At 52.4% G+C, this 11817-nt stretch overlaps 1 pseudogene across 1 annotated transcript; it reads right to left on the bottom strand.

Moving 5' to 3' along the window:
- Positions 1–70: 70 nt before the first annotated feature.
- Positions 71–11337, bottom strand: LOC311372861 (RING finger protein 207-like; annotated as a pseudogene). Its single transcript has 6 exons — positions 11236–11337; positions 9465–9568; positions 2716–2931; positions 1774–1808; positions 873–959; positions 71–295 (listed from the first exon to the last, which is right to left on the bottom strand). The product of its transcript is annotated as an RING finger protein 207-like (transcript).
- Positions 11338–11817: the final 480 nt, after the last annotated feature.

Genomic DNA, 11817 nt, shown 5'->3' on the forward strand with positions numbered 1-11817 from the left:
GAGAGAGAGAGAGAGAGAGAGAGAGAGAGAGAGAGGGCAAGAGGGGAGGGTGGAACGGAAAACACAGTACGCAGAAGACAGAGATGAGGAATGAGGGAGAAGTTGTTGTAAGATGGAAAGGAAGAGGAGGAGAGGGGAGAGGAAGAGGAGGAGAGGAAGAGGAGGGTAGGAAGAGGAGGAGATGGAGAAGTGTTCTTGCGAAGGGAAATGTTGTGGAGAATGTTCTGGAACGTTGTTGTTTACCCTCGTAGATCTCCTGCTCATTAGAAACTCTCTGGAAGGTCTCGTCCCAAATCTGTGGAGGGAAGGCGGGTATGATCAGCTGGTGCTCTCCATAGAAGAACGGCCCAGATCCTCTCTGGTTCCTCCGTCCCTCAGACGTCTCACCAGCTGGAAAACGATAAGTTGGTGGCCCATCCCACTTATCGTAAGTGTTCCACTCACCCCAAGATAACGGACACGTACGTTTCTTTGGTCTGCGTGCATCTGCATTACAAAGGTCTCGCTGTCTATGTTTGAAGTAATCTTCCCAGCGATTTGCCTCATACTTTCCCCCACACATGAAATTCAGTGGGGTGGGCCGTCCTAGTGACGGTACTAACAGCGTTTGTTTGAGCCCCACTCCCAACCATCCAGCAGAGCGGACCCCTTCACCCCCCCTCCCCCTGTCCAACCGTGGACGTCTTCCCCCCCTGACCAAGCGGGACCCCACACCACTGCCCTCTACAAGCGGAGAGCCCTCTCCCCCGTGGGCTCACATCGGACCGACCAACGCGGGAGAGTGGATTGAACACTCGTGCAGAGCACATTATTATTTGATGGGACTGCCTGCTGGTGGGGAGCCCCGCCCCTCCAGAGTCGATCGGCCTCACCTCCTCGAACACGGCGCGCATGGTGTCCACGGCAGCGTGCTGCGCGGCGAGGAGCCGGTCGATGCCCCAGCGAGCGGTCCCCAGCACCTCGCCCATGGGTGGCGGCGTTGATGACGGAGTGGTGCTTGGTCAGGTCCCGGTGCAGCTCCTGGACCCGGTCCCCTTCAGGGCCCTGGACGTCCCCCCTGGAGGCTCTGGGGGGGGGGGGGGGGGGGGGCGGACAGACGGGGACCACTCACAGGGTTATGGAGATAGGACATCTCCCACAATGCCACTGGTAAAGCGGTAGGGGCCAATGGGAAATGGACTGCACTTATAGAGCGCTGTTCTAACCTGTCCTAACATTCACACACTGACGGGGGGGGTGTCAAACCACGCAGTCAGGGTGAGGCGTCTCCGATCAGGGACACCGGGGATCGAACCAGCAACCTTCAGGTTACCCAGTCGCCCCCGCTCTATCTCCTGAGCCCCAGGCCGCCCTATATAGGGCGCGGCATGATCCCCATACCAGTTAGCTCTACTGGGTCTGTTTTGTGCATTCACACGTAGGGGCAGGGGGTCCTGATGCTTTGGGACGAGGGGTAGGGCCAAGTGGTTTGTGTTTGGTCGGTGGTATCAGGGGCCTCGGGTTCCCATTTCCATTGGGGAGGATTTCAACCTCTACCTGTTGTGGCCCCCCCTGGACTTGCCCTCGGGGGTGGGGGGGGGGGGGGGCGGTAAGTCGAAAAACCGAGGGACCTCGAAAGCAAGGGGGTCGAGGTAAAATAAGAAATGGGATTGAGTCTCTCCTCAACCTTCAGCTGTTCGGGGGCTTCCACACCTGAGTGCCTCCCCAGACAGACGGTTTCATTTAGGGGGTGAACGCTGATTCCAACTCTGGTGGGACAAAACAAAACCGAACTCTGGGCTGTTTGGGAGACGGGGGAACGTCCCGACCTGTTTAGGACGCATCAAGCGAGGACCTAGGGACCCCTATGGTCGGTGTCCAAAGCGCAGTTCCTCGGTAAGAAAAAGCTCCAGATCTAACAGCACTAATGATGTTAACTGATAATAATGATGTTACCTTGAATGAATTATACATTATAAAAACCTACTCCGAGAAATAATTCTGCTCAGTTATTTCCCCTCATTTGTTCCCTCGAGGCGTTGTGAAATATTGATGCAGACCACCAGATGATCCTCCACTATTGGTTTATGCCATGAATAAGGAAATGTGTGATGAGGTGATTGTACTGCAACACAGCACAGAAACACGGCTCAACATTCATATTAAACCCAATGCCACGGGTTCAAAGCCAGAGCTAAAGAAGGCACACACCACACATAGACACACACACACACACACACACACATCAAAAAAACATTCACAGACAAGACTACACACACACAAAGAAAACGAAAGAAAATGAAAGAAAAGGGACACACTCATAGGACACACACACACACATTTTACACACACACATAAACAAGAACCCATACATACACATTAAGACGCACGCACGCACGCACACACACACATCAAAAAAAAATTCAGACAAGACTACACACACACAAAGAAAATGAAAGAAAAGGAGACACGCATAGACACACACACACATTTACACACACACATAAACAAGAACCCGTACACACACATTAAGACGCACGCACGCACGCACGCACACACACCAAAAAAAATTCAGACAAGGACTACACACACACAAAGAAAATGAAAGAAAAGGGAGGACCACACATAGACACACACACACATTTACACACACACATAAACAAGATCCCGTACACACACATTAAGACACACACACACACACACACACAACACACACACACACACACAGCCACTGACCTGGTAGGAGTTTCTCGTAGTTGCGGCAGTGCTCGGTGAAGGGCGTGTCCCCCCGCCCCTCCGCCAGCAAGCACCTTGGTGCAGATGTAGCGGTGCTGGGTGGGGCCGGCGGCCCCAGGGAGCCCCCCCAGCAGGGAGGCCCCCCAGCAGGGAGCCCCCCCGCCAGCTCGCTCAGCGCAGGGGAGCGGCACGCCATGGAGAGGGGGCGACTGCAGCCTGGAGGGGACAGGGGGGCGGGGGGGGACGGGGGGGACGGGGGGAGGGACAGGGGGGGACAGGGGGGACGGGGGGGGGGGGGGGGGGGGGACACCAGGGGTTAGGGGGTTTCCGGGTTCAATCCCCAGTCTCCTCAGTAGGACCTGCAGGCCCCCCCCCCCCCCCCCCCACACACCTGCTGACTAACGACCGCCTCGCTGCAGTCAAAACCCCTGCTAACACATAGCATGTAGCTCCATGCTAACACATAGCATGTAGCTACATGTAGCATGTAGCTGCCAGCTCAGGGGATGCTATGGTAGCTACATGCTACTTGCTAACACATAGCATGTAGCTACCATCCCCTGAGCAGAACACAGTGTCCCCTGTCTGGCGCCGAGCGGTGAGACCGGTTATTGCTGCAGAACCCTCGAGGCGGCCCCTCAGCCAATGAGCAGCAGGGCTGTGGCGGCCCCCGCCAGCCCGCGCTCTCCAGCAGTACCAGCGTGCGCGCGCGTGTGTGTGTGTGTGTGTGTGTGGTGTGTGGTTGTGTGTTGTGTGTGTGTGTGTGTGTGTGTGTGTGTGTGTGTGTGGTGTGTGTGTGTGTGTGTGTGTGTGTGTGTGGTGTGTGGTGTGTGTGTGTGTGTGTGTGTGCGTTCCGCATCACTTGAATTACCAGTAGAAATACCAGCAGAATGATCATGATAATGTCCCACTGGCATTACCACTAGAATACCACTATCATTCATCATCAGCACCAGAAGTGTAACCAGCACCAGCACTGCCACTGGCAGAACCACTGCAATTACAACAAGCTGTGCCCCTGTATTAGCACCAGCAAACAGCATGACCACGATAATCCCCTTCAGCATTACAACCTGGTCTCATTACCAGTCGCATGAGGCCACATCATAGCACAAGGTGGGGCCCCGGGATCGTACCACTCCTGTCTTCTGGAGGAACCTCTGGTCTGCTTCATTCGACCAATCCGGTGAGCTCGTGGGCATGGCTACAGACCTGTCAGATCTGGGGGGTCCTTCAGTAATTAGTCTCTTGCCTAAAGCAGAATGTGAGCATTAGCTGAGACCGGCCAGGTGAGAGGGAGGAGCAGGGAGGAGGAGCAGGTGAGAGGGAGGAGCAGGGAGGAGGAGCAGGTGAGAGGGAGGAGCAGGGAGGAGGAGCAGGTGAGAGGGAGGAGCAGGGAGGAGGAGCAGGTGAGAGGGAGGAGCAGGGAGGAGGAGCAGGTGAGAGGGAGGAGCAGGGAGGAGGAGCAGGTGAGAGGGAGGAGCAGGGAGGAGGAGCAGGTGAGAGGGAGGAGCAGGGAGGAGGAGCAGGTGAGAGGGAGGAGCAGGCAGTGTGCGAATTAAGGGGGCGCAGGGGGAGCTATAGCTCCCCTAGTGGTGATTTGAGCTCCCCTGGAAACATGGTTTGTGAAATTTTGGGGGAGCTCGAACTCTCCAAATAAATGTTATTTATTTATTTCAACAATCTTGAACGTGTGTAACCAACCCCCACCCCCCGTCAACAATCCTGTCCGCGACCAATCCCCCCCCCCCACCAATCCTGTCCGCGACCAATCCCCGCCCCCCCCCCCCGACAATACTGTCCGCGACCAACCCCGCTCCCCCAGGGACCGTGGTATAATTCGCACACTGGGAGGAGGTTAGGAGGAGCAGGTGAGAGGGAGGAGCAGGGAGGAGGAGCAGGTGAGAGGGAGGAGCAGGTGAGAGGGAGGGGGAGGGTGGAGGAGGTGCAATGCTAATTCTGTTGTTTTGATTCATCAGCACCAGAACATCCTAATTATGTTCCTTCAACACTGTAATCAAGCAGAAAAGGATTTACACACACAAACACACACACACACACACACACACACACACACACACACACACACACACCCGCGCACCCGCAATAACACACATACGCACACACACACACACACACAGACACGGACACACACATACACACACACAGAGACTAGGGATTTATAGTTAGAACATCCAGACTTCCCGCTGAGATTTGGCATCGAAACAGAAGTGGAAGACTGAAGTTGTTAATGTGGGTCGTCCATTTTAATGTTGTCAACAAACAACCTGGAATGTTTGTGAGAATGTAGTGTTTGAGTGTTTGGATGAATTGTTAAAATGTTCCTTCTAATGCAGGCTACACTTTGAATGTGGTGTTTGAATCTGCTGTTTGAATGTATTTTGAACCAAAGCCATGGACATGAACAGGTAGCAGAGTGGGACAGGAGGCTGTGAAAGCCTGCCTGTTCGCTGCCAGATAAGGTGGTTATTTCCCCCCCTACAGCCCAGGTACGTGATCATTCCTGTGCTGTATTCCACAAGAGAGAGAGAGACGTTATTCAGACCCACAGAAAGGACACACATCATTACCTGGGCTCTGGCAGGCTCCCTGCCCATAGCCTGCAGCAGTGCTGGAGCTGTCTGTCAGTGTGTCTATGTCTGTCTCACTCTTTCTTACTCCATCTGTTTCTCTCTCTTACTTTTTCTATCTGTCTATCTATCTGTCTCAATCATTATTTCTATCTAAGTCTATCTGTCTCTCTCCCTGTTTCTGTCTCAATCTTTGGCTCTCTGTTTCTCTCTGTTTCTCTCTCTGTTTCTCTCTTTGTTTCTCTCTGTTTCTCCCTCTCTCACTCTGCTTCTCCTCTCTCTCTCTCTCTCTCTCTCTCTCTCTCTCTCTCTCTCTCTCTCTCTCTCTCTCTCTCTCTCTCTCTCTCTCTCTCTCTCTCTCTCTCTCTGACAGTGTGGAGGTATAACCCAGAGCTCAGATGGTGAATCACGAGAGTGGAACAAGGCAGGGTCCCCTTCACTGTCTGTCTGAACACACGTACACGCACACACGCACACATTATATTATACAAGGGATACACACAGGACATACCACAAACACTCTCACTCACTCACTCACTCACTCTACCACACACTCACACACACACCAGGGTGTTCCTGGTGCTTTCTGGGAAATACAATTCCATACACCCCACAGATCCCTGGTAGCCACAGCAGTGAAGCGGTGGTTCAAATCCACGGCGAAAGGACATCGATTAGACCTTCAGTGACGTGATCCCGCTGGCTGCTCTTAAACATGAAGCACTCTTAAACATAAAGCACTCATAAATCATCCAAACATCGGCTTTGTTGCAAGCCAAAATAAATCTAGAAAATATTTCTCTAAAATTGACTCCGCCCAAATATAACTCGGTGAGTCAAAAAGGCATCAAAAGCACCTCAATCAATACAGGAATCAATAGGCTTAAAACAGTATACACACACACACACACACACACACTGACATACACACACACACACACACACACACACACACACACACACACACACACACACACACACACTGACACATATGAAATAGCTTTATGTCTAATCCTTTCATGATCAAACTGTGAACCCTGACGGATTTGATAAGTCCTCAAAGCCTCATTAATCAATCATTAATCAATCATTAATCAATGACTTAATGGAGCCGCTTCGCGTTCCTCCCTTAAGCTGAATCCAGAGTGCACCACAAAGGGCCAGAGCAACGCACAACCACAGAGCAACACACAACCACAGAGCAACACAACCACAGAGCAACGCACAACCACAGAGCAACACACAACCACAGAGCAACACACAACCACAGAGCAACACAACCACAGAGCAACACACAACCACAGAGCAACACACAACCACAGAGCAACGCACAACCACAGAGCAACGCACAACCACAGAGCAACACACAACCACAGAGCAACACACAACCACAGAGCAACACAACCAGAGCGACACACAACCACAGAGCAACACAACCACAGAGCAACACACAACCACAGAGCAACACAACCACAGAGCAACACACAACCACAGAGCAACACAACTATAGAGCAACACACAACCACAGAGCAACACAACTATAGAGCAACACACAACCACAGAGCAACACACAACCACAGAGCAACACAACCACAGAGCAACACACAACCACAGAGCAACACAACTATAGAGCAACACACAACCACAGAGCAACACAACTATAGAGCAACACACAACCACAGAGCAACACAACCACAGAGCAACACACAACCACAGAGCAACACAACTATAGAGCAACACACAACCACAGAGCAACACAACTATAGAGCAACACAACCACAGAGCAACACAACTATAGAGCAACACACAACCACAGAGCAACACAACTATAGAGCAACGCACAACCACAGAGCAACACACATCCACAGAGCAACACAACCACATCACATAAACACATAACCCGCTCCTCTTTGTAATCACAAACCGGTTGTAACGCAGCAGGAAGCCAATGAGACGTCAACACAATCTGAACCAGACGGCCGCCAAACTGACAACCCTGAGCGTTACCTGAAGACCTGGTCGCCTCCGCTGGGTCTCCAGTTCCTAGCTCCTCAACTCACACACACACACACACACACACACACAGACACACACACAACCCAAACCGCCGGTCATGCACCCGCTGCGGTCCACACTGAGCGCGTGCAGCTCTCCTCCCCGCTTCAGCGGACCTGTAGTGACACCGGCGGCACGCGCACAATCAATGAGGTTTTCCTACACACACACACACACACACACACAGCGGGGGGCCGGGGGGCCGTGGCGACGTCAGTGACATGAGACAGAATCAATCCCAGAGACTTCTGTGAAATCATGATAAAAATAGTCTGGCTCTCTGGGGCCCACCCATTGGGTGGTGGGACTCAGGTCGGACGGAGAGGCTGGGTGTCACTATGCACGGCCTCGGAGGGGGAGGAGAGAGGGGGGGGGGGGGGGAACAGTTGTGAGGAATTGATGTGGAAAATGTGTTGGGCGGGCGACGGGGGGTATGTCATTTACGTCAAACGCAGGAAGAGGGGGAGGGGAACGGAAGGCACTTCTGGAACGTTCGTTTGGAAAATCATCGATGTTCCGCCTGGATAAGACAGGAGACGGCTCGCATCTGGGAAATGGTTCTGTGTCGGGCATGAGCGGTGCTATCATACGATGCATACATATATGTATTATATATATATATATATGTATGTGTGTGTGTGTTGTAACCGTGACCTGACAGCTCCGCCCGCCCCTCCTCCACTCAGGGCCTGGAGCGACTCCCCACTGATGAGGTATCGTCACCACGCTGCTGAGCCCAAACTTATTCAGAGGATCACGGTTCATCTCTTCCAGACGGCCAGACGCCCTGCTGCCAGGCGGCTGTTAGGATGACACGCAGCATATTGATTTAATAATTCATCATAACATCCGTCTGGCGGCAGCGGCAGGCGCTTCCTGGTCTGAGAACGTGGGCGTGTGTCACCTGAGCCCGGGGACAGATCACGTACGCACAGCGCAGACGTCAGCCAATCACGGCACAGCGCATACATCAGCCAATCAAAGCTCAGGCCACCTTCAGGGAGTCGCTTCCAGGGAGAATGCAATGTGACCCAACCGAGAAGAGAGAGACTGACTCACTGACTGACTGACTGACTGACTGACTGAGTCCCCGTTGATAAATGTTGCTTGAGTGTAGTGTGAAGTCTGTTGGCGTACACACAACCTTGCTAGGTTTCATTTCTTATACAGCATCCACGCTCCGGCACACGCTAAAGGTCGACCTGGTCCTGCTCTGACCTGGTCCTGCTCTGACCTGGTCCTGCTCTGACCTGGTCCTGCTCTGACCTGGTCCTGCTCTGACCTGGTCCTGTTCTGACCTGGTCCTGCTCTGACCTGGTCCTGCTCTGACCTGGTTCTGCTCTGACCTGGTCCTGTTCTGACCTGGTTCTGCTCTGACCTGGTCCTGTTCTGACCTGGTTCTGCTCTGACCGGGGTTCAAGATGCCAGCACGGCGCCCAGACAGGGAGACGCCGCCCCTCACCGTACCGTCGGCCCCTGTCCGTACCGCCGGCCCTCTGGGGGCTTTTCACCCTGCGTCGTTTAGATGTGTGAGAATGTCTGACCAGGGTTGGAGGAGGACCAGGGTGAGCTCATGTTTATGTATTTCACACGGCCGTGACGGACCCAGCGGTGTGGAGGTACTGAGCCGGTGGAGGGTACTGAGCCAGTGGAATGACTTGCGTCGCGGAGAGAGGAGTGAAAACCATTAATCAGAGATCAGTCTGACCTCCACGGGTTTGGGTTGAGTCTTCAGAGTAGCTGCAGGGTGAAGGGTCGTGTGTCTCAGTTGCTTTTCGTTACAAATGGTTTAAACCCTTAAACAATCCCTTTGATTCATATGAGAAAGAGAAAAGTCATGATATGGACTCAAAGGTAAAAATACAAAAGAAAAAAATTGCTTAGTGTATTATTTTTTATAAGATAAAAAGAAAAGCAATGGATTCAAAGAAGAAAATACTTTCACAGTGTTTATGTGTTTGTGTTTACCATCATTTTTATGACGATGATCGACTTTTTCCATACTGTTTCGTAGTTCAAACGAATCACTCAGTTGAATCAAACAACCCATCTTTTGAACCTCTTATCAATAAACAATGGGGTAAGGTGGAGATGAGGTCTTACCGGATGGCCATGGAGGAGCCGGCGATGGAGGCCGGGCAGCGTGGGCCAATCAGCAGGAAGGACTCAAGACAGCGAGCGAACTCGCTCCTGAAGTCCGTGTTGATCTGATGGTTGGAACACACGGACACATCTACACTGGTTCTATCGTCCCCCTGTGTCTGCTCACCTCTATTCAAACCATCTTTTCATTATTTGACCATCTTTCACTTTTTTGAACATGTTAATTTCATAGGAGAAACAAACTCATCAAAAAATGTAAGGCCTTCTTCCATCACGGCTGATCTGCAGCAAATTTGAACCCCATTAAGAGCAAATGGGGAGTCAGAATTCTGTCCATTATGGCAGCCATTGCTCCTGACCGTCCCAGGAAGGAGGGGTCCCTCCCTTTTCCTTCCTCCTCAAGCCTTCCTCCTTCCAATTAAAGGTTGTATCAGCGATTCTAGGCCGAAACATAAATGATCACATTCATCTGATATTTCCTCGCGATCTGCTAGCTGCCCGCCTCATAAGCAGGCCGTTAAAAAAACACGTCTCTGTAGGCAGCCTGTGCTCCGAGATCGTACACAAAAACAAAAACAAATGGTACTATCATCTCCCGCCTGGACTATTGCAACTCGCTCCTAGCTGGACTTCCGGTCTCTGCTATTAAACCTTTGCAACATATCCAGAACGCGGCAGCGCGCCTCGTGTTCAACCTACCTAAATTCTACCATGTGACTCCCCTCTTCCGCCACCTCCACTGGCTCCCTGTAGTAGCCCGCATCAGATTCAAGATGATGGTACTGGCATACAAGGTGGTCGATGGAACTGCCCCTGCCTACCTCCAAGCCTTGGTCAAACCACACACCCCAGCTCGATCCCTCCGCTCAACTACCTCAGCTGGACGTCTGGTACCGCCATCACTAAGAGCAACCAAAGGTCGATCAGCTAAATCACAACTCTTCTCTATCTTGGGACCACAGTGGTGGAACAAGCTCCCTGCTGATGTCAGGACCGCAGAGTCGCTCACCAGCTTCCGCAAACGACTCAAAACCCACCTGCTCACAGTTCACCTAGACTCTACATAGCCATTCAGTCCCTTATTTGTCTGTTGCACTATTGTTTGTTGTACGTCCTGGCACTTGATGAACGCACTTAATACAGGTTGTATTCATTCATTGTACTTAATTGTGTTGTGCATGCATGTTGTGTAGCGTGTACTTAGTTGTGTAGCATCTGCAGTAGCTAGCTATCACTGCTGTATATGGGGAATGGGGTTAGCCTGGCGATTGTTAGTACTTGCACTTGGTTCTATGAACATCTTTACTGTACCGACGGCGATATATTGTTTCAATTCTTATGACAAATGTACTTATTGTAAGTCACTTTGGATAAAAGCGTCTGCTAAATGCCCTAAATGTAAATGTACTACTAACCACTCCAAACCAAAATAAATAGTATTCCAACCAATCACCAACAAGGGGCGGGTGTTGTGGGGGTTTGCGCTGCGTTCAGGATAGTTTTTACTGGATGCACGAAACACTGTATGTTGGGTGCATTGTATCACCCAACATGGCTGATACAACCTTTAAGGGTGCTCTGTTGGGGTGCTATGGATAGGGGGGTCATATAATGCGGGTCCTGTGAAGCCATTTGAGACTAACTGAGATCAAACTGAGATCAAACGGAGAGTAACTGAGATCAAAGGCTACAGAGATAAACTAAATTAACTAGCGCTATGTTTTCAACCTATCAGCGTGTCAGCGTGAGGCCGGTGGGCGGGTCCACTCACCTTGCTGCTCTGAACCGGTCTGAGCCGGTGGGGCAGCTTCACGATCCGCTTCAGCCTCTCCATGAGTTGCTGCGGAGGGGGAGGGAACATCTCTGAGTCCATTATTGACCCCTGACCCCTCCCCCGTGACCCCACCCCCCTCACCCTTGACCCCGCCCCCCTTACCCCGCCCCCGTCACCCCTGACCCCTCACCCCTGACCTCGCCCCCCTCCCCCCTGACCCCTCCCCCCTCCCCCGAAACCCCGCCCCCCTCCCCCCTGACCCCGCCCCCCTCACCCCTGACCTCTCACCCCTCCCCCCTCACCCCTGACCCCGCCCCCCTCACCCCTGACCTCTCACCCCTCCCCCCTCACCCCTGACCCCTCACCCCTCCCCCCGGGACCAGTCCAGACACGGCCCCACCTCCCAGGAACGCCTCCCAGCTGAAGGTAAAGCCGTTTCTCAATTCGCGTTCTCGTGTGTTCTCATGTACTTGCGTTCTCGATAAACGTCATCAGTGGTAGCCCAAGCACTGTTCCAATTCCAAGTACGCGAGTACGCGAGTACTGTCGTAAAACCCGGAAGTGTTCTCGATGCGTTTT

Source organism: Micromesistius poutassou (genome assembly GCF_964030765.1).
Source record: "Micromesistius poutassou genome assembly, contig: SCAFFOLD_1596, whole genome shotgun sequence".
Lineage (NCBI taxonomy): Eukaryota > Metazoa > Chordata > Actinopteri > Gadiformes > Gadidae > Micromesistius > Micromesistius poutassou.